Raw genomic sequence first — 22,288 nt, forward strand, 5'->3', positions numbered from 1 at the left:
AACAAGATTTCATACGGCTCCATAGCTCAGTGGTTAGAGCTCTAGTCTAGTAAACCATGAGTTCAATTCTCATTGGAGCCTAGCTATTGTTCTTGCCTCCCTTAAATTTGACCTAAAATAATTATTTTGAATGTCACATAATTGATGCCAACTAAGTCACAGATAGTGCTTACTTGAATGATAAAACATCTCACAGGGCTCCATAGCTCAGTGGTTAGAGCACTGGTCTAGTAAACCAGGGGTCATGAGTTCAATTCTCATTGGAGCCTAGCTATTGTTCTTGCCTCCCTTAAATTTGACCAAGAATGATGCTTTTCAATATACTTGATGCCAACTCAGTCACAGATACTGCTTACTTAAATGATAACAAGATTTCATACGGCTCCATAGCTCAGTGGTTAGAGCTCTAGTCTAGTAAACCATGAGTTCAATTCTCATTGGAGCCTAGCTATTGTTCTTGCCTCCCTTAAATTTGACCAAGAATGATGCTTTTCAATATACTTGATGCCAACTCAGTCACAGATACTGCTTACTTAAATGATAACAAGATTTCATACGGCTCCATAGCTCAGTGGTTAGAGCTCTAGTCTAGTAAACCATGAGTTCAATTCTCATTGGAGCCTAGCTATTGTTCTTGCCTCCCTTAAATTTGACCAAGAATGATGCTTTTCAATATACTTGATGCCAACTCAGTCACAGATACTGCTTACTTAAATAATAGCAAGATTTCATACGGCTCCATAGCTCAGTGGTTAGAGCACTGGTCTCGTGAACCAGAGGTCATGAGTTCAATTCTCATTGGGCACTTAACATTTGTAGTTCCAACTCTGAAAGCGTTGGTCTTGTAAACCAGGGCTCATGAGTTGAATTCTCCTGGCAGGCTGGCTACTCTTCTTGCTTCCCTTCAATTTGAACAACAATGTTGCTTTTGAATATCTCATACTTGATGCCAACTCAGTCGCAGATACTGCTTACTTAAATGATAACAGTGTTTCATACGGCTCCATAGATCAGTGGTCAGAGCACTGGTCTCGTTAACCAGGGGTCATGAGTTCAATTCTCATTGGAGCCTAGCTATTGTTCTTGCCTCCCTTAAATTTGACCAAGAATGATGCTTTTCAATATACTTGATGCCAACTCAGTCACAGATACTGCTTACTTAAATGATAGCAGTATTTCATACGGCTCCATAGCTCAGTGGTTAGAGCACTGTTCTCGTAAACCAGGGGTCATGAGTTCAATTCTCATTGGAGCCTAGCTATTGTTCTTGCTTCCTTTCAATTTGACCAAAAATGATTCTTTTGATTATCACATAATTGATGCCAACTCAGTCACAGATACTGCTTACTTAAATGATAACAAGATCTCACAGGGCTCCATAGCTCAGTGGTTAGAGCTCTGGTCTAGTAAACCATGAGTTCAATTCTCATTGGAGCCTAGCTATTGTTCTTGCCTCCCTTAAATTTGACCTAAAATGATTCTTTTGAATGTAACATAATTGATGCCAACTCAGTCGCAGATACTGCTTACTTAAATGATAACAATGTCTCATATGGCTCCATAGCTCAGTGGTCAGAGCACTGGTCTCGTAAACCAGGGGTCATGAGTTCAATTCTCATTGGAGCCTAGCTATTGTTCTTGCCTCCCTTAAATTTGACCAAAAATGATGCTTTTCAATATACTTGATGCCAACTCAGTCACAGATACTGCTTACTTAAATGATAACAAGGTCTCACAGGGCTCCATAGCTCAGTGGTTAGAGCACTGGTCTTGTAAACCAGGGGTCATGAGTTCAATTCTCATTGGGGCCTAAACGGTTGTAGTTCCAAGTCTGAAAGCACTGGTCTTCTACACCAGGGGTCATGAGTTCAATTCTCATTGGAGCCTAGCTATTGTTCTTGCCTCCCTTAAAATTGACCTAGAATTATGCTTTTCAATATACTTGATGCCAACTCAGTCACAGATACTGCTTACTTAAATGATAACAAGATTTCATACGGCTCCATAGCTCAGTGGTTAGAGCACTGGTCTAGTAAACCAGGGGTCATGAGTTCAATTCTCATTGGAGCCTAGCTATTGTTCTTGCCTCCCTTAAATTTGACCAAGAATGATGCTTTTCAATATACTTGATGCCAACTCAGTCACAGATACTGCTTACTTAAATGATAACAAGATTTCATACGGCTCCATAGATCAGTGGTTAGAGCTCTAGTCTAGTAAACCATGAGTTCAATTCTCATTGGAGCCTAGCTATTGTTCTTGCTTCCCTTAAATTTGACCTAAAATAATTATTTTGAATGTCACATAATTGATGCCAACTAAGTCACAGATAGTGCTTACTTAAATGATAAAACATCTCACAGGGCTCCATAGCTCAGTGGTTAGAGAACTGGTCTAGTAAAACAGGGGTCATGAGTTCAATTCTCATTGGAGCCTAGCTATTGTTCTTGCCTCCCTTAAATTTGACCAAGAATGATGCTTTTCAATATACTTGATGCCAACTCAGTCACAGATACTGCTTACTTAAATGATTACAAGATTTCATACGGCTCCATAGCTCAGTGGTTAGAGCTCTAGTCTAGTAAACCATGAGTTCAATTCTCATTGGAGCCTAGCTATTGTTCTTGCCTCCCTTAAATTTGACCAAGAATGATGCTTTTCAATGTGCTTGATGCCAACTCAGTCACAGATACTGCTTACTTAAATGATAACAAGATCTCACAGGGCTCCATAGTTCAGTGGTTAGAGCACTGGTCTTGTAAACCAGGGGTCATGAGTTCAATTCTCATTGGGGCCTAAACAGTTGTAGTTCCAAGTCTGAAAGCACTGGTCTTCTAAACCAGGGGTCATGAGTTCAATTCTCATTGGAGCCTAGCTATTGTTCTTGCCTCCCTTAAATTTGACCAAGAATGATGCTTTTCAATATACTTGATGCCAACTCAGTCACAGATACTGCTTACTTAAATGATAACAAGATTTCATACGGCTCCATAGCTCAGTGGTTAGAGCTCTAGTCTAGTAAACCATGAGTTCAATTCTCATTGGAGCCTAGCTATTGTTCTTGCCTCCCTTAAATTTGACCAAGAATGATGCTTTTCAATGTGCTTGATGCCAACTCAGTCACAGATACTGCTTACTTAAATGATAACAAGATCTCACAGGGCTCCATAGTTCAGTGGTTAGAGCTCTGGTCTAGTAAACCATGAGTTCAATTCTCATTGGAGCCTAGCTATTGTTCTTGCCTCCCTTAAATTTGACCAAGAATGATGCTTTTCAATATGCTTCATGCCAACTCAGTCACAGATACTGCTTACTTAAATGATAACAAGATTTCATACGGCTCCATAGCTCAGTGGTTAGAGCACTGGTCTAGTAAACCAGGGGTCATGAGTTCAATTCTCATTGGAGCCTAGCTATTGTTCTTGCCTCCCTTAAATTTGACCAAGAATGATGCTTTTCAATATACTTGATGCCAACTCAGTCACAGATACTGCTTACTTAAATGATAACAAGATTTCATACGGCTCCATAGCTCAGTGGTTAGAGCTCTAGTCTAGTAAACCATGAGTTCAATTCTCATTGGAGCCTAGCTATTGTTCTTGCTTCCCTTAAATTTGACCAAGAATGATGCTTTTCAATATACTTGATGCCAACTCAGTCACAGATACTGCTTACTTAAATGATAACAAGATCTCACAGGGCTCCATAGCTCAGTGGTTAGAGCTCTGGTCTAGTAAACCATGAGTTCAATTCTCATTGGAGCCTAGCTATTGTTCTTGCCTCCCTTAAATTTGACCTAAAATGATTCTTTTGAATGTCACATAATTGATGCCAACTCAGTCGCAGATACTGCTTACTTAAATGATAACAGTGTCTCATATGGCTCCATAGCTCAGTGGTCAGAGCACTGGTCTTGTAAACCAGGGGTCATGAGTTCAATTCTCATTGGAGCCTAGCTATTGTTCTTGCCTCCCTTAAATTTGACCAAGAATGATGCTTTTCAATATGCTTCATGCCAACTCAGTCACAGATACTGCTTACTTAAATGATAACAAGATTTCATACGGCTCCATAGCTCAGTGGTTAGAGCTCTAGTCTAGTAAACCATGAGTTCAATTCTCATTGGAGCCTAGCTATTGTTCTTGCTTCCCTTAAATTTGACCTAAAATAATTATTTTGAATGTCACATAATTGATGCCAACTAAGTCGCAGATAGTGCTTACTTAAATGATAAAACATCTCACAGGGCTCCATAGCTCAGTGGTTAGAGCACTGGTCTAGTAAACCAGGGGTCATGAGTTCAATTCTCATTGGAGCCTAGCTATTGTTCTTGCCTCCCTTAAATTTGACCAAGAATGATGCTTTTCAAGATACTTGATGCAAACTTAGTCACAGATACTGCTAACTTAAGCGATAACAAGATCTCACAGGGCTCCATAGCTCAGTGGTTAGAGCACTGGTCTAGTAAACCAGGGGTCATGAGTTCAATTCTCATTGGAGCCTAGCTATTGTTCTTGCCTCCCTTAAATTTGACCAAGAATGATGCTTTTCAATATACTTGATGCCAACTCAGTCACAGATACTGCTTACTTAAATGATAACAAGATTTCATACGGCTCCATAGCTCAGTGGTTAGAGCTCTAGTCTAGTAAACCATGAGTTCAATTCTCATTGGAGCCTAGCTATTGTTCTTGCTTCCCTTAAATTTGACCTAAAATAATTATTTTGAATGTCCATAATTGATGCCAACTAAGTCGCAGATAGTGCTTACTTAAATGATAAAACATCTCACAGGGCTCCATAGCTCAGTGGTTAGAGCTCTGGTCTAGTAAACCATGAGTTCAATTCTCATTGGAGCCTAGCTATTGTTCTTGCCTCCCTTAAATTTGACCTAAAATGATTCTTTTGAATGTCACATAATTGATGCCAACTCAGTCGCAGATACTGCTTACTTAAATGATAACAGTGTCTCATATGGCTCCATAGCTCAGTGGTCAGAGCACTGGTCTCGTAAACCAGGGGTCATGAGTTCAATTCTCATTGGAGCCTAGCAATTGTTCTTGCTTCCCTTCAATTTGACCAAAAATGATTCTTTTGATTATCACATAATTGATGCAAACTCAGTCACAGATACTGCTTACTTAAATGATAACAAGATCTCACAGGGCTCCATAGCTCAGCTCAGTGGTTAGAGCACTGGTCTTGTAAACCAGGGGTCATGAGTTCAATTCTCATTGGTGCCTAAACGGTTGTAGTTCCAAGTCTGAAAGCACTGGTCTTCTAAACCAGGGGTCATGAGTTCAATTCTCATTGGAGCCTAGCTATTGTTCTTGCCTCCCTTAAATTTGACCTAGAATTATGCTTTTCAATATACTTGATGCCAACTCAGTCACAGATACTGCATACTTAAATGATAACAGTGTCTCATATGGCTCCATAGCTCAGTGGTCAGAGCACTGGTCTTGTAAACCAGGGGTCATGAGTTCAATTCTCATTGGAGCCTAGCTATTGTTCTTGCCTCCCTTAAATTTGACCAAGAATGATGCTTTTCAATATGCTTCATGCCAACTCAGTCACAGATACTGCTTACTTAAATGATAACAAGATTTCATACGGCTCCATAGCTCAGTGGTTAGAGCACTGGTCTAGTAAACCAGGGGTCATGAGTTCAATTCTCATTGGAGCCTAGCTATTATTCTTGCCTCCCTTAAATTTGACCAAGAATGATGCTTTTCAATATACTTGATGCCAACTCAGTCACAGATACTGCTTACTTAAATGATAACAAGATTTCATACGGCTCCATAGCTCAGTGGTTAGAGCTCTAGTCTAGTAAACCATGAGTTCAATTCTCATTGGAGCCTAGCTATTGTTCTTGCTTCCCTTAAATTTGACCTAAAATAATTCTTTTGAATGTCACATAATTGATGCCAACTAAGTCGCAGATAGTGATTACTTAAATGATAAAGCATCTCACAGGGCTCCATAGCTCAGTGGTTAGAGCACTGGTCTAGTAAACCAGGGGTCATGAGTTCAATTCTCATTGGAGCCTAGCTATTGTTCTTGCCTCCCTTAAATTTGACCAAGAATGATGCTTTTCAAGATACTTGATGCAAACTTAGTCACAGATACTGCTTACTTAAGCGATAACAAGATCTCACAGGGCTCCATAGCTCAATGGTTAGAGCACTGGTCTAGTAAACCAGGGGTCATGAGTTCAATTCTCATTGGAGCCTAGCTATTGTTCTTGCCTCCCTTAAATGTGACCAAGAATGATGCTTTTCAATATGCTTCATGCCAACTCAGTCACAGATACTGCTTACTTAAATGATAACAAGATTTCATACGGCTCCATAGCTCAGTGGTTAGAGCACTGGTCTAGTAAACCAGGGGTCATCAGTTCAATTCTCATTGGAGCCTAGCTATTGTTCTTGCCTCCCTTAAATTTGACCAAGAATGATGCTTTTCAATATACTTGATGCCAACTCAGTCACAGATACTGCTTACTTAAATGATAACAAGATTTCATACGGCTCCATAGCTCAGTGGTTAGAGCTCTAGTCTAGTAAACCATGAGTTCAATTCTCATTGGAGCCTAGCTATTGTTCTTGCTTCCCTTAAATTTGACCTAAAATAATTATTTTGAATGTCACATAATTGATGCCAACTAAGTCGCAGATAGTGCTTACTTAAATGATAAAACATCTCACAGGGCTCCATAGCTCAGTGGTTAGAGCACTGGTCTAGTAAACCAGGGGTCATGAGTTCAATTCTCATTGGAGCCTAGCTATTGTTCTTGCCTCCCTTAAATTTGACCAAGAATGATGCTTTTCAAGATACTTGATGCAAACTTAGTCACAGATACTGCTTACTTAAGCGATAACAAGATCTCACAGGGCTCCATAGCTCAGTGGTTAGAGCACTGGTCTAGTAAACCAGGGGTCATGAGTTCAATTCTCATTGGAGCCTAGCTATTGTTCTTGCCTCCCTTAAATTTGACCAAGAATGATGCTTTTCAATATACTTGATGCCAACTCAGTCACAGATACGGCTTACTTAAATGATAACAAGATTTCATTCGGCTCCATAGCTCAGTGGTTAGAGCTCTAGTCTAGTAAACCATGAGTTCAATTCTCATTGGAGCCTAGCTATTGTTCTTGCTTCCCTTAAATTTGACCTAAAATAATTATTTTGAATGTCACATAATTGATGCCAACTAAGTCGCAGATAGTGCTTACTTAAATGATAAAACATCTCACAGGGCTCCATAGCTCAGTGGTTAGAGCACTAGTCTAGTAAACCAGGGGTCATGAGTTCAATTCTCATTGGAGCCTAGCTATTGTTCTTGCCTCCCTTAAATTTGACCAAGAATGATGCTTTTCAAGATACTTGATGCAAACTTAGTCACAGATACTGCTTACTTAAGCAATAACAAGATCTCACAGGGCTCCATAGCTCAGTGGTTAGAGCACTGGTCTAGTAAACCAGGGGTCATGAGTTCAATTCTCATTGGAGCCTAGCTATTGTTCTTGCCTCCCTTAAATTTGACCAAGAATGATGCTTTTCAATATACTTGATGCCAACTCAGTCACAGATACTGCTTACTTAAATGATAACAAGATCTCACAGGGCTCCATAGCTCAGTGGTTAGAGCTCTGGTCTAGTAAACCATGAGTTCAATTCTCATTGGAACCTAGCGATTGTTCTTGCCTCCCTTAAATTTGACCTAAAATGATTCTTTTGAATGTCACATAATTGATGCCAACTCAGTCGCAGATACTGCTTACTTAAATGATAACAGTGTCTCATATGGCTCCATAGCTCAGTGGTCAGAGCACTGGTCTCGTAAACCAGGGGTCATGAGTTCAATTCTCATTGGAGCCTAGCTATTGTTCTTGCTTCCCTTCAATTTGACCAAAAATGATTCTTTTGATTATCACATAATTGATGCAAACTCAGTCACAGATACTGCTTACTTAAATGATAACAAGATCTCACAGGGCTCCATAGCTCAGCTCAGTGGTTAGAGCACTGGTCTTGTAAACCAGGGGTCATGAGTTCAATTCTCATTGGTGCCTAAACGGTTGTAGTTCCAAGTCTGAAAGCACTGGTCTTCTAAACCAGGGGTCATGAGTTCAATTCTCATTGGAGCCTAGCTATTGTTCTTGCCTCCCTTAAATTTGACCTAGAATTATGCTTTTCAATATACTTGATGCCAACTCAGTCACAGATACTGCTTACTTAAATGATAACAGTGTCTCATATGGCTCCATAGCTCAGTGGTCAGAGCACTGGTCTTGTAAACCAGGGGTCATGAGTTCAATTCTCATTGGAGCCTAGCTATTGTTCTTGGCTCCCTTAAATTTGACCAAGAATGATGCTTTTCAATATGCTTCATGCCAACTCAGTCACAGATACTGCTTACTTAAATGATAACAAGATTTCATACGGCTCCATAGCTCAGTGGTTAGAGCACTGGTCTAGTAAACCAGGGGTCATGAGTTCAATTCTCATTGGAGCCTAGCTATTGTTCTTGCCTCCCTTAAATTTGACCAAGAATGATGCTTTTCAATATACTTGATGCCAACTCAGTCACAGATACTGCTTACTTAAATGATAACAAGATTTCATACGGCTCCATAGCTCAGTGGTTAGAGCTCTAGTCTAGTAAACCATGAGTTCAATTCTCATTGGAGCCTAGCTATTGTTCTTGCTTCCCTTAAATTTGACCTAAAATAATTATTTTGAATGTCACATAATTGATGCCAACTAAGTCACAGATAGTGCTTACTTAAATGATAAAACATCTCACAGGGCTCCATAGCTCAGTGGTTAGAGCACTGGTCTAGTAAAACAGGGGTCATGAGTTCAATTCTCATTGGAGCCTAGCTATTGTTCTTGCCTCCCTTAAATTTGACCAAGAATGATGCTTTTCAATATACTTGATGCCAACTCAGTCACAGATACTGCTTACTTAAATGATAACAAGATTTCATACGGCTCCATAGCTCAGTGGTTAGAGCTCTAGTCTAGTAAACCATGAGTTCAATTCTCATTGGAGCCTAGCTATTGTTCTTGCCTCCCTTAAATTTGACCTAAAATAATTATTTTGAATGTCACATAATTGATGCCAACTAAGTCACAGATAGTGCTTACTTGAATGATAAAACATCTCACAGGGCTCCATAGCTCAGTGGTTAGAGCACTGGTCTAGTAAACCAGGGGTCATGAGTTCAATTCTCATTGGAGCCTAGCTATTGTTCTTGCCTCCCTTAAATTTGACCAAGAATGATGCTTTTCAATATACTTGATGCCAACTCAGTCACAGATACTGCTTACTTAAATGATAACAAGATTTCATACGGCTCCATAGCTCAGTGGTTAGAGCTCTAGTCTAGTAAACCATGAGTTCAATTCTCATTGGAGCCTAGCTATTGTTCTTGCCTCCCTTAAATTTGACCAAGAATGATGCTTTTCAATATACTTGATGCCAACTCAGTCACAGATACTGCTTACTTAAATGATAACAAGATTTCATACGGCTCCATAGCTCAGTGGTTAGAGCTCTAGTCTAGTAAACCATGAGTTCAATTCTCATTGGAGCCTAGCTATTGTTCTTGCCTCCCTTAAATTTGACCAAGAATGATGCTTTTCAATATACTTGATGCCAACTCAGTCACAGATACTGCTTACTTAAATAATAGCAAGATTTCATACGGCTCCATAGCTCAGTGGTTAGAGCACTGGTCTCGTGAACCAGAGGTCATGAGTTCAATTCTCATTGGGCACTTAACATTTGTAGTTCCAACTCTGAAAGCGTTGGTCTTGTAAACCAGGGCTCATGAGTTGAATTCTCCTGGCAGGCTGGCTACTCTTCTTGCTTCCCTTCAATTTGAACAACAATGTTGCTTTTGAATATCTCATACTTGATGCCAACTCAGTCGCAGATACTGCTTACTTAAATGATAACAGTGTTTCATACGGCTCCATAGATCAGTGGTCAGAGCACTGGTCTCGTTAACCAGGGGTCATGAGTTCAATTCTCATTGGAGCCTAGCTATTGTTCTTGCCTCCCTTAAATTTGACCAAGAATGATGCTTTTCAATATACTTGATGCCAACTCAGTCACAGATACTGCTTACTTAAATGATAGCAGTATTTCATACGGCTCCATAGCTCAGTGGTTAGAGCACTGTTCTCGTAAACCAGGGGTCATGAGTTCAATTCTCATTGGAGCCTAGCTATTGTTCTTGCTTCCTTTCAATTTGACCAAAAATGATTCTTTTGATTATCACATAATTGATGCCAACTCAGTCACAGATACTGCTTACTTAAATGATAACAAGATCTCACAGGGCTCCATAGCTCAGTGGTTAGAGCTCTGGTCTAGTAAACCATGAGTTCAATTCTCATTGGAGCCTAGCTATTGTTCTTGCCTCCCTTAAATTTGACCTAAAATGATTCTTTTGAATGTAACATAATTGATGCCAACTCAGTCGCAGATACTGCTTACTTAAATGATAACAATGTCTCATATGGCTCCATAGCTCAGTGGTCAGAGCACTGGTCTCGTAAACCAGGGGTCATGAGTTCAATTCTCATTGGAGCCTAGCTATTGTTCTTGCCTCCCTTAAATTTGACCAAAAATGATGCTTTTCAATATACTTGATGCCAACTCAGTCACAGATACTGCTTACTTAAATGATAACAAGGTCTCACAGGGCTCCATAGCTCAGTGGTTAGAGCACTGGTCTTGTAAACCAGGGGTCATGAGTTCAATTCTCATTGGGGCCTAAACGGTTGTAGTTCCAAGTCTGAAAGCACTGGTCTTCTACACCAGGGGTCATGAGTTCAATTCTCATTGGAGCCTAGCTATTGTTCTTGCCTCCCTTAAAATTGACCTAGAATTATGCTTTTCAATATACTTGATGCCAACTCAGTCACAGATACTGCTTACTTAAATGATAACAAGATTTCATACGGCTCCATAGCTCAGTGGTTAGAGCACTGGTCTAGTAAACCAGGGGTCATGAGTTCAATTCTCATTGGAGCCTAGCTATTGTTCTTGCCTCCCTTAAATTTGACCAAGAATGATGCTTTTCAATATACTTGATGCCAACTCAGTCACAGATACTGCTTACTTAAATGATAACAAGATTTCATACGGCTCCATAGATCAGTGGTTAGAGCTCTAGTCTAGTAAACCATGAGTTCAATTCTCATTGGAGCCTAGCTATTGTTCTTGCTTCCCTTAAATTTGACCTAAAATAATTATTTTGAATGTCACATAATTGATGCCAACTAAGTCACAGATAGTGCTTACTTAAATGATAAAACATCTCACAGGGCTCCATAGCTCAGTGGTTAGAGAACTGGTCTAGTAAAACAGGGGTCATGAGTTCAATTCTCATTGGAGCCTAGCTATTGTTCTTGCCTCCCTTAAATTTGACCAAGAATGATGCTTTTCAATATACTTGATGCCAACTCAGTCACAGATACTGCTTACTTAAATGATTACAAGATTTCATACGGCTCCATAGCTCAGTGGTTAGAGCTCTAGTCTAGTAAACCATGAGTTCAATTCTCATTGGAGCCTAGCTATTGTTCTTGCCTCCCTTAAATTTGACCAAGAATGATGCTTTTCAATGTGCTTGATGCCAACTCAGTCACAGATACTGCTTACTTAAATGATAACAAGATCTCACAGGGCTCCATAGTTCAGTGGTTAGAGCACTGGTCTTGTAAACCAGGGGTCATGAGTTCAATTCTCATTGGGGCCTAAACAGTTGTAGTTCCAAGTCTGAAAGCACTGGTCTTCTAAACCAGGGGTCATGAGTTCAATTCTCATTGGAGCCTAGCTATTGTTCTTGCCTCCCTTAAATTTGACCAAGAATGATGCTTTTCAATATACTTGATGCCAACTCAGTCACAGATACTGCTTACTTAAATGATAACAAGATTTCATACGGCTCCATAGCTCAGTGGTTAGAGCTCTAGTCTAGTAAACCATGAGTTCAATTCTCATTGGAGCCTAGCTATTGTTCTTGCCTCCCTTAAATTTGACCAAGAATGATGCTTTTCAATGTGCTTGATGCCAACTCAGTCACAGATACTGCTTACTTAAATGATAACAAGATCTCACAGGGCTCCATAGTTCAGTGGTTAGAGCACTGGTCTTGTAAACCAGGGGTCATGAGTTCAATTCTCATTGGGGCCTAAACAGTTGTAGTTCCAAGTCTGAAAGCACTGGTCTTCTAAACCAGGGGTCATGAGTTAAATTCTCATTGGAGCCTAGCTATTGTTCTTGCCTCCCTTAAATTTGACCAAGAATGATGCTTTTCAACATGCTTCATGTCAACTCAGTCACAGATACTGTCTACTTAAATGATAACAAGATTTCATATGGCTCCATAGCTCAGTGGTTAGAGCACTGGTCTAGTAAACCAGGGGTCATGAGTTCAATTCTCATTGGAGCCTAGCTATTGTTCTTGCTTCCCTTCAATTTGACCAAAAATGATTATTTGGATTATCACATAATTGATGCCAACTCAGTCGCAGATACTGCTTACTTAAATGATAACAAGATTTCATACGGCTCCACAGCTCACTGGTTAGAGCTCTGGTCTAGTAAACCATGAGTTCAATTCTCATTGGAGCCTAGCTATTGTTCTTGCCTCCCTTAAATTTGACCTAAAATGATTCTTTTGAATGTCACATAATTGATGCCAACTCAGTCGCAGATACTGCTTACTTAAATGATAAAACATCTCACAGGGCTCCATTGCTCAGTGGTTAGAGCACTGGTCTCGTAAACCAGGGGTCATGAGTTCAATTCTCATTGGGGCCTTAAAATTTGTAGTTCCAACTCTGAAAGCATTGGTCTTGTAAACCAGGGCTCATGAGTTGAATTCTCCTGGCAGGCTGGCTACTCTTCTTGCTTCCCTTCAATTTGAACAACAATGTTGCTTTTGAATATCTCATACTTGATGCCAACTCAGTCGCAGATACTGCTTACTTAAATGATAACAGTGTTTCATACGGCTCCATAGATCAGTGGTCAGAGCACTGGTCTCGTAAACCAGGGGTCATGAGTTCAATTCTCATTGGAGCCTAGCTATTGTTCTTGCCTCCCTTAAATTTGACCAAGAATGATGCTTTTCAATATACTTGATGCCAACTCAGTCACAGATACTGCTTACTTAAATGATAGCAGTATTTCATACGGCTCCATAGCTCAGTGGTTAGAGCACTGGTCTCGTAAACCAGGGGTCATGAGTTCAATTCTCATTGGAGCCTAGCTATTGTTCTTGCTTCCCTTCAATTTGACCAAAAATGATTCTTTTGATTGTCACATAATTGATGCCAACTCAGTCACAGATACTGCTTACTTAAATGATAACAAGATCTCACAGGGCTCCATAGCTCAGTGGTTAGATCACTGGTCTTGTAAACCAGGGGTCATGAGTTCAATTCTCATTGGGGCCTAAACAGTTGTAGTTCCAAGTCTGAAAGCACTGGTCTTCTAAACCAGGGGTCATGAGTTCAATTCTCATTGGAGCCTAGCTATTGTTCTTGCCTCCCTTAAATTTGACCTAGAATTATGCTTTTCAATATACTTGATGCCAACTCAGTCACAGATACTGCTTACTTAAATGATAACAAGATTTCATACGGCTCCATAGATCAGTGGTTAGAGCTCTAGTCTAGTAAACCATGAGTTCAATTCTCATTGGAGCCTAGCTATTGTTCTCGCTTCCCTTAAATTCGACCTAAAATAATTATTTTGAATGTCACATAATTGATGCCAACTAAGTCACAGATAGTGCTTACTTAAATGATAAAACATCTCACAGGGCTCCATAGCTTTAGCTCAGTGGTTAGAGCACTGGTCTAGTAAAACAGGGGTCATGAGTTCAATTCTCATTGGAGCCTAGCTATTGTTCTTGCCTCCCTTAAATTTGACCAAGAATGATGCTTTTCAATATACTTGATGCCAACTCAGTCACAGATACTGCTTACTTAAATGATAACAAGATTTCATACGGCTCCATAGCTCAGTGGTTAGAGCTCTAGTCTAGTAAACCATGAGTTCAATTCTCATTGGAGCCTAGCTATTGTTCTTGCCTCCCTTAAATTTGACCTAAAATAATTATTTTGAATGTCACATAATTGATGACAACTAAGTCACAGATTGTGCTTACTTGAATGATAAAACATCTCACAGGGCTCCATAGCTCAGTGGTTAGAGCACTGGTCTAGTAAACCAGGGGTCATGAGTTCAATTCTCATTGGAGCCTAGCTATTGTTCTTGCCTCCCTTAAATTTGACCAAGAATGATGCTTTTCAATATACTTGATGCCAACTCAGTCACAGATACTGCTTACTTAAATGATAACAAGATTTCATACGGCTCCATAGCTCAGTGGTTAGAGCTCTAGTCTAGTAAACCATGAGTTCAATTCTCATTGGAGCCTAGCTATTGTTCTTGCCTCCCTTAAATTTGACCAAGAATGATGCTTTTCAATATACTTGATGCCAACTCAGTCACAGATACTGCTTACTTAAATGATAACAAGATTTCATACGGCTCCATAGCTCAGTGGTTAGAGCTCTAGTCTAGTAAACCATGAGTTCAATTCTCATTGGAGCCTAGCTATTGTTCTTGCCTCCCTTAAATTTGACCAAGAATGATGCTTTTCAATATACTTGATGCCAACTCAGTCACAGATACTGCTTACTTAAATAATAGCAAGATTTCATACGGCTCCATAGCTCAGTGGTTAGAGCACTGGTCTCGTGAACCAGAGGTCATGAGTTCAATTCTCATTGGGCACTTAACATTTGTAGTTCCAACTCTGAAAGCGTTGGTCTTGTAAACCAGGGCTCATGAGTTGAATTCTCCTGGCAGGCTGGCTACTCTTCTTGCTTCCCTTCAATTTGAACAACAATGTTGCTTTTGAATATCTCATACTTGATGCCAACTCAGTCGCAGATACTGCTTACTTAAATGATAACAGTGTTTCATACGGCTCCATAGATCAGTGGTCAGAGCACTGGTCTCGTTAACCAGGGGTCATGAGTTCAATTCTCATTGGAGCCTAGCTATTGTTCTTGCCTCACTTAAATTTGACCAAGAATGATGCTTTTCAATATACTTGATGCCAACTCAGTCACAGATACTGCTTACTTAAATGATAGCAGTATTTCATACGGCTCCATAGCTCAGTGGTTAGAGCACTGTTCTCGTAAACCAGGGGTCATGAGTTCAATTCTCATTGGAGCCTAGCTATTGTTCTTGCTTCCCTTCAATTTGACCAAAAATGATTCTTTTGATTATCACATAATTGATGCCAACTCAGTCACAGATACTGCTTACTTAAATGATAACAAGATCTCACAGGGCTCCATAGCTCAGTGGTTAGAGCTCTGGTCTAGTAAACCATGAGTTCAATTCTCATTGGAGCCTAGCTATTGTTCTTGCCTCCCTTAAATTTGACCTAAAATGATTCTTTTGAATGTAACATAATTGATGCCAACTCAGCCGCAGATACTGCTTACTTAAATGATAACAGTGTCTCATATGGCTCCATAGCTCAGTGGTCAGAGCACTGGTCTCGTAAACCAGGGGTCATGAGTTCAATTCTCATTGGAGCCTAGCTATTGTTCTTGCCTCCCTTAAATTTGACCAAAAATGATGCTTTTCAATATACTTGATGCCAACTCAGTCACAGATACTGCTTACTTAAATGATAAGAAGGTCTCACAGGGCTCCATAGCTCAGTGGTTAGAGCACTGGTCTTGTAAACCAGGGGTCATGAGTTCAATTCTCATTGGGGCCTAAACGGTTGTAGTTCCAAGTCTGAAAGCACTGGTCTTCTACACCAGGGGTCATGAGTTCAATTCTCATTGGAGCCTAGCTATTGTTCTTGCCTCCCTTAAATTTGACCTAGAATTATGCTTTTCAATATACTTGATGCCAACTCAGTCACAGATACTGCTTACTTAAATGATAACAAGATTTCATACGGCTCCATAGCTCAGTGGTTAGAGCACTGGTCTAGTAAACCAGGGGTCATGAGTTCAATTCTCATTGGAGCCTAGCTATTGTTCTTGCCTCCCTTAAATTTGACCAAGAATGATGCTTTTCAATATACTTGATGCCAACTCAGTCACAGATACTGCTTACTTAAATGATAACAAGATTTCATACGGCTCCATAGATCAGTGGTTAGAGCTCTAGTCTAGTAAACCATGAGTTCAATTCTCATTGGAGCCTAGCTATTGTTCTTGCTTCCCTTAAATTTGACCTAAAATAATTATTTTGAATGTCACATAATTGATGCCAACTAAGTCACAGATAGTGCTTACTTAAATGATAAAACATCTCACAGGGCTCCATAGCTCAGTGGTTAGAGCACTGGTCTAGTAAAACAGGGGTCATGAGTTCAATTCTCATTGGAGCCTAGCTATTGTTCTTGCCTCCCTTAAATTTGACCAAGAATGATGCTTTTCAATATACTTGATGCCAACTCAGTCACAGATACTGCTTACTTAAATGATTACAAGATTTCATACGGCTCCATAGCTCAGTGGTTAGAGCTCTAGTCTAGTAAACCATGAGTTCAATTCTCATTGGAGCCTAGCTATTGTTCTTGCCTCCCTTAAATTTGACCAAGAATGATGCTTTTCAATGTGCTTGATGCCAACTCAGTCACAGATACTGCTTACTTAAATGATAACAAGATCTCACAGGGCTCCATAGTTCAGTGGTTAGAGCACTGGTCTTGTAAACCAGGGGTCATGAGTTCAATTCTCATTGGGGCCTAAACAGTTGTAGTTCCAAGTCTGAAAGCACTGGTCTTCTAAACCAGGGGTCATGAGTTCAATTCTCATTGGAGCCTAGCTATTGTTCTTGCCTCCCTTAAATTTGACCAAGAATGATGCTTTTCAATATACTTGATGCCAACTCAGTCACAGATACTGCTTACTTAAATGATAACAAGATTTCATACGGCTCCATAGCTCAGTGGTTAGAGCTCTAGTCTAGTAAACCATGAGTTCAATTCTCATTGGAGCCTAGCTATTGTTCTTGCCTCCCTTAAATTTGACCAAGAATGATGCTTTTCAATGTGCTTGATGCCAACTCAGTCACAGATACTGCTTACTTAAATGATAACAAGATCTCACAGGGCTCCATAGTTCAGTGGTTAGAGCACTGGTCTTGTAAACCAGGGGTCATGAGTTCAATTCTCATTGGGGCCTAAACAGTTGTAGTTCCAAGTCTGAAAGCACTGGTCTTCTAAACCAGGGGTCATGAGTTCAATTCTCATTGGAGCCTAGCTATTGTTCTTGCCTCCCTTAAATTTGACCAAGAATGATGCTTTTCAATATGCTTCATGTCAACTCAGTCACAGATACTGTCTACTTAAATGATAACAAGATTTCATATGGCTCCATAGCTCAGTGGTTAGAGCACTGGTCTAGTAAACCAGGGGTCATGAGTTCAATTCTCATTGGAGACTAGCTATTGTTCTTGCTTCCCTTCAATTTGACCAAAAATGATTATTTGGATTATCACATAATTGATGCCAACTCAGTCGCAGATACTGCTTACTTAAATGATAACAAGATTTCATACGGCTCCACAGCTCACTGGTTAGAGCTCTGGTCTAGTAAACAATGAGTTCAATTCTCATTGGAGCCTAGCTATTGTTCTTGCCTCCCTTAAATTTGACCTAAAATGATTCTTTTGAATGTCACATAATTGATGCCAACTCAGTCGCAGATACTGCTTACTTAAATGATAAAACATCTCACAGGGCTCCATTGCTCAGTGGTTAGAGCACTGGTCTCGTAAACCAGGGGTCATGAGTTCAATTCTCATTGGGGCCTTAAAATTTGTAGTTCCAACTCTGAAAGCATTGGTCTTGTAAACCAGGGCTCATGAGTTGAATTCTCCTGGCAGGCTGGCTACTCTTCTTGCTTCCCTTCAATTTGAACAACAATGTTGCTTTTGAATATCTCATACTTGATGCCAACTCAGTCGCAGATACTGCTTACTTAAATGATAGCAGTATTTCATACGGCTCCATAGCTCAGTGGTTAGAGCACTGGTCTCGTAAACCAGGGGTCATGAGTTCAATTCTCATTGGAGCCTAGCTATTGTTCTTGCTTCCCTTCAATTTGACCAAAAATGATTCTTTTGATTATCACATAATTGATGCCAACTCAGTCACAGATACTGCTTACTTAAATGATAACAAGATCTCACAGGGCTCCATAGCTCAGTGGTTAGAGCACTGGTCTTGTAAACCAGGGGTCATGAGTTCAATTCTCATTGGGGCCTAAACAGTTGTAGTTCCAAGTCTGAAAGCACTGGTCTTCTAAACCAGGGGTCATGAGTTCAATTCTCATTGGAGCCTAGCTATTGTTCTTGCCTCCCTTAAATTTGACCAAGAATGATGCTTTTCAATATACTTGATGCCAACTCAGTCACAGATACTGCTTACTTAAATGATAACAAGATTTCATACGGCTCCATAGCTCAGTGGTTAGAGCTCTAGTCTAGTAAACCATGAGTTCAATTCTCATTGGAGCCTAGCTATTGTTCTTGCCTCCCTTAAATTTGACCTAAAATAATTATTTTGAATGTCACATAATTGATGCCAACTAAGTCACAGATTGTGCTTACTTGAATGATAAAACATCTCACAGGGCTCCATAGCTCAGTGGTTAGAGCACTGGTCTAGTAAACCAGGGGTCATGAGTTCAATTCTCATTGGAGCCTGGCTATTGTTCTTGCCTCCCTTAAATTTGACCAAGAATGATGCTTTTCAATATACTTGATGCCAACTCAGTCACAGATACTGCTTACTTAAATGATAACAAGATTTCATACGGCTCCATAGCTCAGTGGTTAGAGCTCTAGTCTAGTAAACCATGAGTTCAATTCTCATTGGAGCCTAGCTATTGTTCTTGCCTCCCTTAAATTTGACCTAAAATAATTATTTTGAATGTCACATAATTGATGACAACTAAGTCACAGATTGTGCTTACTTGAATGATAAAACATCTCACAGGGCTCCATAGCTCAGTGGTTAGAGCACTGGTCTAGTAAACCAGGGGTCATGAGTTCAATTCTCATTGGAGCCTAGCTATTGTTCTTGCCTCCCTTAAATTTGACCAAGAATGATGCTTTTCAATATACTTGATGCCAACTCAGTCACAGATACTGCTTACTTAAATGATAACAAGATTTCATACGGCTCCATAGCTCAGTGGTTAGAGCTCTAGTCTAGTAAACCATGAGTTCAATTCTCATTGGAGCCTAGCTATTGTTCTTGCCTCCCTTAAATTTGACCAAGAATGATGCTTTTCAATATACTTGATGCCAACTCAGTCACAGATACTGCTTACTTAAATGATAACAAGATTTCATACGGCTCCATAGCTCAGTGGTTAGAGCTCTAGTCTAGTAAACCATGAGTTCAATTCTCATTGGAGCCTAGCTATTGTTCTTGCCTCCCTTAAATTTGACCAAGAATGATGCTTTTCAATATACTTGATGCCAACTCAGTCACAGATACTGCTTACTTAAATAATAGCAAGATTTCATACGGCTCCATAGCTCAGTGGTTAGAGCACTGGTCTCGTGAACCAGAGGTCATGAGTTCAATTCTCATTGGGCACTTAACATTTGTAGTTCCAACTCTGAAAGCGTTGGTCTTGTAAACCAGGGCTCATGAGTTGAATTCTCCTGGCAGGCTGGCTACTCTTCTTGCTTCCCTTCAATTTGAACAACAATGTTGCTTTTGAATATCTCATACTTGATGCCAACTCAGTCGCAGATACTGCTTACTTAAATGATAACAGTGTTTCATACGGCTCCATAGATCAGTGGTCAGAGCACTGGTCTCGTTAACCAGGGGTCATGAGTTCAATTCTCATTGGAGCCTAGCTATTGTTCTTGCCTCCCTTAAATTTGACCAAGAATGATGCTTTTCAATATACTTGATGCCAACTCAGTCACAGATACTGCTTACTTAAATGATAGCCGTATTTCATACGGCTCCATAGCTCAGTGGTTAGAGCACTGTTCTCGTAAACCAGGGGTCATGAGTTCAATTCTCATTGGAGCCTAGCTATTGTTCTTGCTTCCCTTAAATTTGACCAAAAATGATTCTTTTGATTATCACATAATTGATGCCAACTCAGTCACAGATACTGCTTACTTAAATGATAACAAGATCTCACAGGGCTCCATAGCTCAGTGGTTAGAGCTCTGGTCTAGTAAACCATGAGTTCAATTCTCATTGGAGCCTAGCTATTGTTCTTGCCTCCCTTAAATTTGACCTAAAATGATTCTTTTGAATGTAACATAATTGATGCCAACTCAGCCGCAGATACTGCTTACTTAAATGATAACAGTGTCTCATATGGCTCCATAGCTCAGTGGTCAGAGCACTGGTCTCGTAAACCAGGGGTCATGAGTTCAATTCTCATTGGAGCCTAGCTATTGTTCTTGCCTCCCTTAAATTTGACCAAAAATGATGCTTTTCAATATACTTGATGCCAACTCAGTCACAGATACTGCTTACTTAAATGATAAGAAGGTCTCACAGGGCTCCATAGCTCAGTGGTTAGAGCACTGGTCTTGTAAACCAGGGGTCATGAGTTCAATTCTCATTGGGGCCTAAACGGTTGTAGTTCCAAGTCTGAAAGCACTGGTCTTCTACACCAGGGGTCATGAGTTCAATTCTCATTGGAGCCTAGCTATTGTTCTTGCCTCCCTTAAATTTGACCTAGAATTATGCTTTTCAATATACTTGATGCCAACTCAGTCACAGATACTGCTTACTTAAATGATAACAAGATTTCATACGGCTCCATAGCTCAGTGGTTAGAGCACTGGTCTAGTAAACCAGGGGTCATGAGTTCAATTCTCATTGGAGCCTAGCTATTGTTCTTGCCTCCCTTAAATTTGACCTAAAATGATTCTTTTGAATGTCACATAATTGATGCCAACTCAGTCGCAGATACTGCTTACTTAAATGATAAAACATCTCACAGGGCTCCATTGCTCAGTGGTTAGAGCACTGGTCTCGTAAACCAGGGGTCATGAGTTCAATTCTCATTGGGGCCTTAAAATTTGTAGTTCCAACTCTGAAAGCATTGGTCTTGTAAACCAGGGCTCATGAGTTGAATTCTCCTGGCAGGCTGGCTACTCTTCTTGCTTCCCTTCAATTTGAACAACAATGTTGCTTTTGAATATCTCATACTTGATGCCAACTCAGTCGCAGATACTGCTTACTTAAATGATAGCAGTATTTCATACGGCTCCATAGCTCAGTGGTTAGAGCACTGGTCTCGTAAACCAGGGGTCATGAGTTCAATTCTCATTGGAGCCTAGCTATTGTTCTTGCTTCCCTTCAATTTGACCAAAAATGATTCTTTTGATTATCACATAATTGATGCCAACTCAGTCACAGATACTGCTTACTTAAATGATAACAAGATCTCACAGGGCTCCATAGCTCAGTGGTTAGAGCACTGGTCTTGTAAACCAGGGGTCATGAGTTCAATTCTCATTGGGGCCTAATCAGTTGTAGTTCCAAGTCTGAAAGCACTGGTCTTCTAAACCAGGGGTCATGAGTTCAATTCTCATTGGAGCCTAGCTATTGTTCTTGCCTCCCTTAAATTTGACCAAGAATGATGCTTTTCAATATACTTGATGCCAACTCAGTCACAGATACTGCTTACTTAAATGATAACAAGATTTCATACGGCTCCATAGCTCAGTGGTTAGAGCTCTAGTCTAGTAAACCATGAGTTCAATTCTCATTGGAGCCTAGCTATTGTTCTTGCCTCCCTTAAATTTGACCTAAAATAATTATTTTGAATGTCACATAATTGATGCCAACTAAGTCACAGATTGTGCTTACTTGAATGATAAAACATCTCACAGGGCTCCATAGCTCAGTGGTTAGAGCACTGGTCTAGTAAACCAGGGGTCATGAGTTCAATTCTCATTGGAGCCTGGCTATTGTTCTTGCCTCCCTTAAATTTGACCAAGAATGATGCTTTTCAATATACTTGATGCCAACTCAGTCACAGATACTGCTTACTTAAATGATAACAAGATTTCATACGGCTCCATAGCTCAGTGGTTAGAGCTCTAGTCTAGTAAACCATGACTTCAATTCTCATTGGAGCCTAGCTATTGTTCTTGCCTGCCTTAAATTTGACCAAGAATGATGCTTTTCAATGTGCTTGATGCCAACTCAGTCAC

The 22,288-nt window shown here is 40.1% G+C and overlaps 71 non-coding genes across 71 annotated transcripts; all 71 read left to right on the plus strand.

The window, feature by feature from the left end:
- Positions 1-196: 196 nt before the first annotated feature.
- Positions 197-269, plus strand: trnat-agu (transfer RNA threonine (anticodon AGU)). The gene has a single exon. It is a non-coding gene; the product is annotated as a tRNA-Thr (tRNA).
- Positions 270-734: 465 nt separating this feature from the next.
- On the plus strand, positions 735-807 carry trnat-cgu (transfer RNA threonine (anticodon CGU)). The gene has a single exon. It is a non-coding gene; the product is annotated as a tRNA-Thr (tRNA).
- A 192-nt stretch (positions 808-999) lies between these two features.
- trnat-cgu (transfer RNA threonine (anticodon CGU)) lies at positions 1,000-1,072 on the plus strand. The gene has a single exon. It is a non-coding gene; the product is annotated as a tRNA-Thr (tRNA).
- Positions 1,073-1,183: 111 nt separating this feature from the next.
- Positions 1,184-1,256, plus strand: trnat-cgu (transfer RNA threonine (anticodon CGU)). Its single transcript has one exon. It is a non-coding gene; the product is annotated as a tRNA-Thr (tRNA).
- Positions 1,257-1,554: 298 nt separating this feature from the next.
- trnat-cgu (transfer RNA threonine (anticodon CGU)) lies at positions 1,555-1,627 on the plus strand. The gene has a single exon. It is a non-coding gene; the product is annotated as a tRNA-Thr (tRNA).
- Positions 1,628-1,738: 111 nt separating this feature from the next.
- On the plus strand, positions 1,739-1,811 carry trnat-ugu (transfer RNA threonine (anticodon UGU)). The gene has a single exon. It is a non-coding gene; the product is annotated as a tRNA-Thr (tRNA).
- Positions 1,812-1,998: 187 nt separating this feature from the next.
- Positions 1,999-2,071, plus strand: trnat-agu (transfer RNA threonine (anticodon AGU)). Its single transcript has one exon. It is a non-coding gene; the product is annotated as a tRNA-Thr (tRNA).
- Positions 2,072-2,363: 292 nt separating this feature from the next.
- trnat-agu (transfer RNA threonine (anticodon AGU)) lies at positions 2,364-2,436 on the plus strand. Its single transcript has one exon. It is a non-coding gene; the product is annotated as a tRNA-Thr (tRNA).
- A 288-nt stretch (positions 2,437-2,724) lies between these two features.
- trnat-ugu (transfer RNA threonine (anticodon UGU)) lies at positions 2,725-2,797 on the plus strand. The gene has a single exon. It is a non-coding gene; the product is annotated as a tRNA-Thr (tRNA).
- A 541-nt stretch (positions 2,798-3,338) lies between these two features.
- Positions 3,339-3,411, plus strand: trnat-agu (transfer RNA threonine (anticodon AGU)). Its single transcript has one exon. It is a non-coding gene; the product is annotated as a tRNA-Thr (tRNA).
- Positions 3,412-3,881: 470 nt separating this feature from the next.
- trnat-ugu (transfer RNA threonine (anticodon UGU)) lies at positions 3,882-3,954 on the plus strand. The gene has a single exon. It is a non-coding gene; the product is annotated as a tRNA-Thr (tRNA).
- Positions 3,955-4,246: 292 nt separating this feature from the next.
- trnat-agu (transfer RNA threonine (anticodon AGU)) lies at positions 4,247-4,319 on the plus strand. Its single transcript has one exon. It is a non-coding gene; the product is annotated as a tRNA-Thr (tRNA).
- A 111-nt stretch (positions 4,320-4,430) lies between these two features.
- trnat-agu (transfer RNA threonine (anticodon AGU)) lies at positions 4,431-4,503 on the plus strand. The gene has a single exon. It is a non-coding gene; the product is annotated as a tRNA-Thr (tRNA).
- Positions 4,504-4,976: 473 nt separating this feature from the next.
- On the plus strand, positions 4,977-5,049 carry trnat-cgu (transfer RNA threonine (anticodon CGU)). The gene has a single exon. It is a non-coding gene; the product is annotated as a tRNA-Thr (tRNA).
- A 116-nt stretch (positions 5,050-5,165) lies between these two features.
- Positions 5,166-5,243, plus strand: trnat-ugu (transfer RNA threonine (anticodon UGU)). Its single transcript has one exon. It is a non-coding gene; the product is annotated as a tRNA-Thr (tRNA).
- Positions 5,244-5,430: 187 nt separating this feature from the next.
- trnat-ugu (transfer RNA threonine (anticodon UGU)) lies at positions 5,431-5,503 on the plus strand. Its single transcript has one exon. It is a non-coding gene; the product is annotated as a tRNA-Thr (tRNA).
- A 111-nt stretch (positions 5,504-5,614) lies between these two features.
- On the plus strand, positions 5,615-5,687 carry trnat-agu (transfer RNA threonine (anticodon AGU)). Its single transcript has one exon. It is a non-coding gene; the product is annotated as a tRNA-Thr (tRNA).
- A 292-nt stretch (positions 5,688-5,979) lies between these two features.
- trnat-agu (transfer RNA threonine (anticodon AGU)) lies at positions 5,980-6,052 on the plus strand. Its single transcript has one exon. It is a non-coding gene; the product is annotated as a tRNA-Thr (tRNA).
- Positions 6,053-6,163: 111 nt separating this feature from the next.
- trnat-agu (transfer RNA threonine (anticodon AGU)) lies at positions 6,164-6,236 on the plus strand. Its single transcript has one exon. It is a non-coding gene; the product is annotated as a tRNA-Thr (tRNA).
- Positions 6,237-6,347: 111 nt separating this feature from the next.
- trnat-agu (transfer RNA threonine (anticodon AGU)) lies at positions 6,348-6,420 on the plus strand. Its single transcript has one exon. It is a non-coding gene; the product is annotated as a tRNA-Thr (tRNA).
- A 292-nt stretch (positions 6,421-6,712) lies between these two features.
- trnat-agu (transfer RNA threonine (anticodon AGU)) lies at positions 6,713-6,785 on the plus strand. Its single transcript has one exon. It is a non-coding gene; the product is annotated as a tRNA-Thr (tRNA).
- Positions 6,786-6,896: 111 nt separating this feature from the next.
- Positions 6,897-6,969, plus strand: trnat-agu (transfer RNA threonine (anticodon AGU)). The gene has a single exon. It is a non-coding gene; the product is annotated as a tRNA-Thr (tRNA).
- Positions 6,970-7,261: 292 nt separating this feature from the next.
- Positions 7,262-7,334, plus strand: trnat-agu (transfer RNA threonine (anticodon AGU)). Its single transcript has one exon. It is a non-coding gene; the product is annotated as a tRNA-Thr (tRNA).
- Positions 7,335-7,445: 111 nt separating this feature from the next.
- Positions 7,446-7,518, plus strand: trnat-agu (transfer RNA threonine (anticodon AGU)). The gene has a single exon. It is a non-coding gene; the product is annotated as a tRNA-Thr (tRNA).
- Positions 7,519-7,811: 293 nt separating this feature from the next.
- On the plus strand, positions 7,812-7,884 carry trnat-cgu (transfer RNA threonine (anticodon CGU)). Its single transcript has one exon. It is a non-coding gene; the product is annotated as a tRNA-Thr (tRNA).
- A 116-nt stretch (positions 7,885-8,000) lies between these two features.
- Positions 8,001-8,078, plus strand: trnat-ugu (transfer RNA threonine (anticodon UGU)). Its single transcript has one exon. It is a non-coding gene; the product is annotated as a tRNA-Thr (tRNA).
- Positions 8,079-8,265: 187 nt separating this feature from the next.
- On the plus strand, positions 8,266-8,338 carry trnat-ugu (transfer RNA threonine (anticodon UGU)). The gene has a single exon. It is a non-coding gene; the product is annotated as a tRNA-Thr (tRNA).
- Positions 8,339-8,449: 111 nt separating this feature from the next.
- On the plus strand, positions 8,450-8,522 carry trnat-agu (transfer RNA threonine (anticodon AGU)). The gene has a single exon. It is a non-coding gene; the product is annotated as a tRNA-Thr (tRNA).
- Positions 8,523-8,814: 292 nt separating this feature from the next.
- Positions 8,815-8,887, plus strand: trnat-agu (transfer RNA threonine (anticodon AGU)). Its single transcript has one exon. It is a non-coding gene; the product is annotated as a tRNA-Thr (tRNA).
- Positions 8,888-9,179: 292 nt separating this feature from the next.
- trnat-agu (transfer RNA threonine (anticodon AGU)) lies at positions 9,180-9,252 on the plus strand. The gene has a single exon. It is a non-coding gene; the product is annotated as a tRNA-Thr (tRNA).
- A 465-nt stretch (positions 9,253-9,717) lies between these two features.
- On the plus strand, positions 9,718-9,790 carry trnat-cgu (transfer RNA threonine (anticodon CGU)). The gene has a single exon. It is a non-coding gene; the product is annotated as a tRNA-Thr (tRNA).
- Positions 9,791-9,982: 192 nt separating this feature from the next.
- Positions 9,983-10,055, plus strand: trnat-cgu (transfer RNA threonine (anticodon CGU)). Its single transcript has one exon. It is a non-coding gene; the product is annotated as a tRNA-Thr (tRNA).
- A 111-nt stretch (positions 10,056-10,166) lies between these two features.
- On the plus strand, positions 10,167-10,239 carry trnat-cgu (transfer RNA threonine (anticodon CGU)). Its single transcript has one exon. It is a non-coding gene; the product is annotated as a tRNA-Thr (tRNA).
- Positions 10,240-10,537: 298 nt separating this feature from the next.
- trnat-cgu (transfer RNA threonine (anticodon CGU)) lies at positions 10,538-10,610 on the plus strand. Its single transcript has one exon. It is a non-coding gene; the product is annotated as a tRNA-Thr (tRNA).
- Positions 10,611-10,721: 111 nt separating this feature from the next.
- Positions 10,722-10,794, plus strand: trnat-ugu (transfer RNA threonine (anticodon UGU)). Its single transcript has one exon. It is a non-coding gene; the product is annotated as a tRNA-Thr (tRNA).
- Positions 10,795-10,981: 187 nt separating this feature from the next.
- trnat-agu (transfer RNA threonine (anticodon AGU)) lies at positions 10,982-11,054 on the plus strand. Its single transcript has one exon. It is a non-coding gene; the product is annotated as a tRNA-Thr (tRNA).
- Positions 11,055-11,346: 292 nt separating this feature from the next.
- On the plus strand, positions 11,347-11,419 carry trnat-agu (transfer RNA threonine (anticodon AGU)). The gene has a single exon. It is a non-coding gene; the product is annotated as a tRNA-Thr (tRNA).
- A 288-nt stretch (positions 11,420-11,707) lies between these two features.
- trnat-ugu (transfer RNA threonine (anticodon UGU)) lies at positions 11,708-11,780 on the plus strand. Its single transcript has one exon. It is a non-coding gene; the product is annotated as a tRNA-Thr (tRNA).
- A 364-nt stretch (positions 11,781-12,144) lies between these two features.
- trnat-ugu (transfer RNA threonine (anticodon UGU)) lies at positions 12,145-12,217 on the plus strand. The gene has a single exon. It is a non-coding gene; the product is annotated as a tRNA-Thr (tRNA).
- Positions 12,218-12,404: 187 nt separating this feature from the next.
- On the plus strand, positions 12,405-12,477 carry trnat-agu (transfer RNA threonine (anticodon AGU)). The gene has a single exon. It is a non-coding gene; the product is annotated as a tRNA-Thr (tRNA).
- A 297-nt stretch (positions 12,478-12,774) lies between these two features.
- On the plus strand, positions 12,775-12,847 carry trnat-cgu (transfer RNA threonine (anticodon CGU)). Its single transcript has one exon. It is a non-coding gene; the product is annotated as a tRNA-Thr (tRNA).
- A 192-nt stretch (positions 12,848-13,039) lies between these two features.
- On the plus strand, positions 13,040-13,112 carry trnat-cgu (transfer RNA threonine (anticodon CGU)). The gene has a single exon. It is a non-coding gene; the product is annotated as a tRNA-Thr (tRNA).
- A 111-nt stretch (positions 13,113-13,223) lies between these two features.
- Positions 13,224-13,296, plus strand: trnat-cgu (transfer RNA threonine (anticodon CGU)). The gene has a single exon. It is a non-coding gene; the product is annotated as a tRNA-Thr (tRNA).
- Positions 13,297-13,412: 116 nt separating this feature from the next.
- Positions 13,413-13,485, plus strand: trnat-ugu (transfer RNA threonine (anticodon UGU)). The gene has a single exon. It is a non-coding gene; the product is annotated as a tRNA-Thr (tRNA).
- Positions 13,486-13,853: 368 nt separating this feature from the next.
- trnat-agu (transfer RNA threonine (anticodon AGU)) lies at positions 13,854-13,932 on the plus strand. The gene has a single exon. It is a non-coding gene; the product is annotated as a tRNA-Thr (tRNA).
- A 292-nt stretch (positions 13,933-14,224) lies between these two features.
- trnat-agu (transfer RNA threonine (anticodon AGU)) lies at positions 14,225-14,297 on the plus strand. The gene has a single exon. It is a non-coding gene; the product is annotated as a tRNA-Thr (tRNA).
- A 465-nt stretch (positions 14,298-14,762) lies between these two features.
- On the plus strand, positions 14,763-14,835 carry trnat-cgu (transfer RNA threonine (anticodon CGU)). Its single transcript has one exon. It is a non-coding gene; the product is annotated as a tRNA-Thr (tRNA).
- Positions 14,836-15,027: 192 nt separating this feature from the next.
- trnat-cgu (transfer RNA threonine (anticodon CGU)) lies at positions 15,028-15,100 on the plus strand. The gene has a single exon. It is a non-coding gene; the product is annotated as a tRNA-Thr (tRNA).
- Positions 15,101-15,211: 111 nt separating this feature from the next.
- Positions 15,212-15,284, plus strand: trnat-cgu (transfer RNA threonine (anticodon CGU)). Its single transcript has one exon. It is a non-coding gene; the product is annotated as a tRNA-Thr (tRNA).
- A 298-nt stretch (positions 15,285-15,582) lies between these two features.
- On the plus strand, positions 15,583-15,655 carry trnat-cgu (transfer RNA threonine (anticodon CGU)). The gene has a single exon. It is a non-coding gene; the product is annotated as a tRNA-Thr (tRNA).
- Positions 15,656-15,766: 111 nt separating this feature from the next.
- On the plus strand, positions 15,767-15,839 carry trnat-ugu (transfer RNA threonine (anticodon UGU)). The gene has a single exon. It is a non-coding gene; the product is annotated as a tRNA-Thr (tRNA).
- A 187-nt stretch (positions 15,840-16,026) lies between these two features.
- Positions 16,027-16,099, plus strand: trnat-agu (transfer RNA threonine (anticodon AGU)). Its single transcript has one exon. It is a non-coding gene; the product is annotated as a tRNA-Thr (tRNA).
- A 292-nt stretch (positions 16,100-16,391) lies between these two features.
- trnat-agu (transfer RNA threonine (anticodon AGU)) lies at positions 16,392-16,464 on the plus strand. The gene has a single exon. It is a non-coding gene; the product is annotated as a tRNA-Thr (tRNA).
- A 288-nt stretch (positions 16,465-16,752) lies between these two features.
- Positions 16,753-16,825, plus strand: trnat-ugu (transfer RNA threonine (anticodon UGU)). The gene has a single exon. It is a non-coding gene; the product is annotated as a tRNA-Thr (tRNA).
- A 364-nt stretch (positions 16,826-17,189) lies between these two features.
- On the plus strand, positions 17,190-17,262 carry trnat-ugu (transfer RNA threonine (anticodon UGU)). Its single transcript has one exon. It is a non-coding gene; the product is annotated as a tRNA-Thr (tRNA).
- Positions 17,263-17,449: 187 nt separating this feature from the next.
- Positions 17,450-17,522, plus strand: trnat-agu (transfer RNA threonine (anticodon AGU)). The gene has a single exon. It is a non-coding gene; the product is annotated as a tRNA-Thr (tRNA).
- Positions 17,523-17,819: 297 nt separating this feature from the next.
- On the plus strand, positions 17,820-17,892 carry trnat-cgu (transfer RNA threonine (anticodon CGU)). Its single transcript has one exon. It is a non-coding gene; the product is annotated as a tRNA-Thr (tRNA).
- Positions 17,893-18,084: 192 nt separating this feature from the next.
- Positions 18,085-18,157, plus strand: trnat-cgu (transfer RNA threonine (anticodon CGU)). The gene has a single exon. It is a non-coding gene; the product is annotated as a tRNA-Thr (tRNA).
- Positions 18,158-18,273: 116 nt separating this feature from the next.
- trnat-ugu (transfer RNA threonine (anticodon UGU)) lies at positions 18,274-18,346 on the plus strand. Its single transcript has one exon. It is a non-coding gene; the product is annotated as a tRNA-Thr (tRNA).
- Positions 18,347-18,714: 368 nt separating this feature from the next.
- trnat-agu (transfer RNA threonine (anticodon AGU)) lies at positions 18,715-18,787 on the plus strand. Its single transcript has one exon. It is a non-coding gene; the product is annotated as a tRNA-Thr (tRNA).
- Positions 18,788-19,079: 292 nt separating this feature from the next.
- trnat-agu (transfer RNA threonine (anticodon AGU)) lies at positions 19,080-19,152 on the plus strand. Its single transcript has one exon. It is a non-coding gene; the product is annotated as a tRNA-Thr (tRNA).
- A 465-nt stretch (positions 19,153-19,617) lies between these two features.
- On the plus strand, positions 19,618-19,690 carry trnat-cgu (transfer RNA threonine (anticodon CGU)). Its single transcript has one exon. It is a non-coding gene; the product is annotated as a tRNA-Thr (tRNA).
- Positions 19,691-19,882: 192 nt separating this feature from the next.
- trnat-cgu (transfer RNA threonine (anticodon CGU)) lies at positions 19,883-19,955 on the plus strand. Its single transcript has one exon. It is a non-coding gene; the product is annotated as a tRNA-Thr (tRNA).
- Positions 19,956-20,066: 111 nt separating this feature from the next.
- Positions 20,067-20,139, plus strand: trnat-cgu (transfer RNA threonine (anticodon CGU)). The gene has a single exon. It is a non-coding gene; the product is annotated as a tRNA-Thr (tRNA).
- Positions 20,140-20,437: 298 nt separating this feature from the next.
- trnat-cgu (transfer RNA threonine (anticodon CGU)) lies at positions 20,438-20,510 on the plus strand. The gene has a single exon. It is a non-coding gene; the product is annotated as a tRNA-Thr (tRNA).
- Positions 20,511-20,621: 111 nt separating this feature from the next.
- Positions 20,622-20,694, plus strand: trnat-ugu (transfer RNA threonine (anticodon UGU)). Its single transcript has one exon. It is a non-coding gene; the product is annotated as a tRNA-Thr (tRNA).
- Positions 20,695-20,881: 187 nt separating this feature from the next.
- Positions 20,882-20,954, plus strand: trnat-agu (transfer RNA threonine (anticodon AGU)). The gene has a single exon. It is a non-coding gene; the product is annotated as a tRNA-Thr (tRNA).
- A 115-nt stretch (positions 20,955-21,069) lies between these two features.
- Positions 21,070-21,142, plus strand: trnat-cgu (transfer RNA threonine (anticodon CGU)). Its single transcript has one exon. It is a non-coding gene; the product is annotated as a tRNA-Thr (tRNA).
- A 192-nt stretch (positions 21,143-21,334) lies between these two features.
- Positions 21,335-21,407, plus strand: trnat-cgu (transfer RNA threonine (anticodon CGU)). The gene has a single exon. It is a non-coding gene; the product is annotated as a tRNA-Thr (tRNA).
- A 116-nt stretch (positions 21,408-21,523) lies between these two features.
- On the plus strand, positions 21,524-21,596 carry trnat-ugu (transfer RNA threonine (anticodon UGU)). The gene has a single exon. It is a non-coding gene; the product is annotated as a tRNA-Thr (tRNA).
- A 368-nt stretch (positions 21,597-21,964) lies between these two features.
- trnat-agu (transfer RNA threonine (anticodon AGU)) lies at positions 21,965-22,037 on the plus strand. Its single transcript has one exon. It is a non-coding gene; the product is annotated as a tRNA-Thr (tRNA).
- Positions 22,038-22,288: the final 251 nt, after the last annotated feature.

Source organism: Callionymus lyra, chromosome 5 (assembly GCF_982586985.1).
Source record: "Callionymus lyra chromosome 5, fCalLyr1.hap1.1, whole genome shotgun sequence".
NCBI classification, from domain to species: Eukaryota; Metazoa; Chordata; class Actinopteri; order Syngnathiformes; family Callionymidae; genus Callionymus; species Callionymus lyra.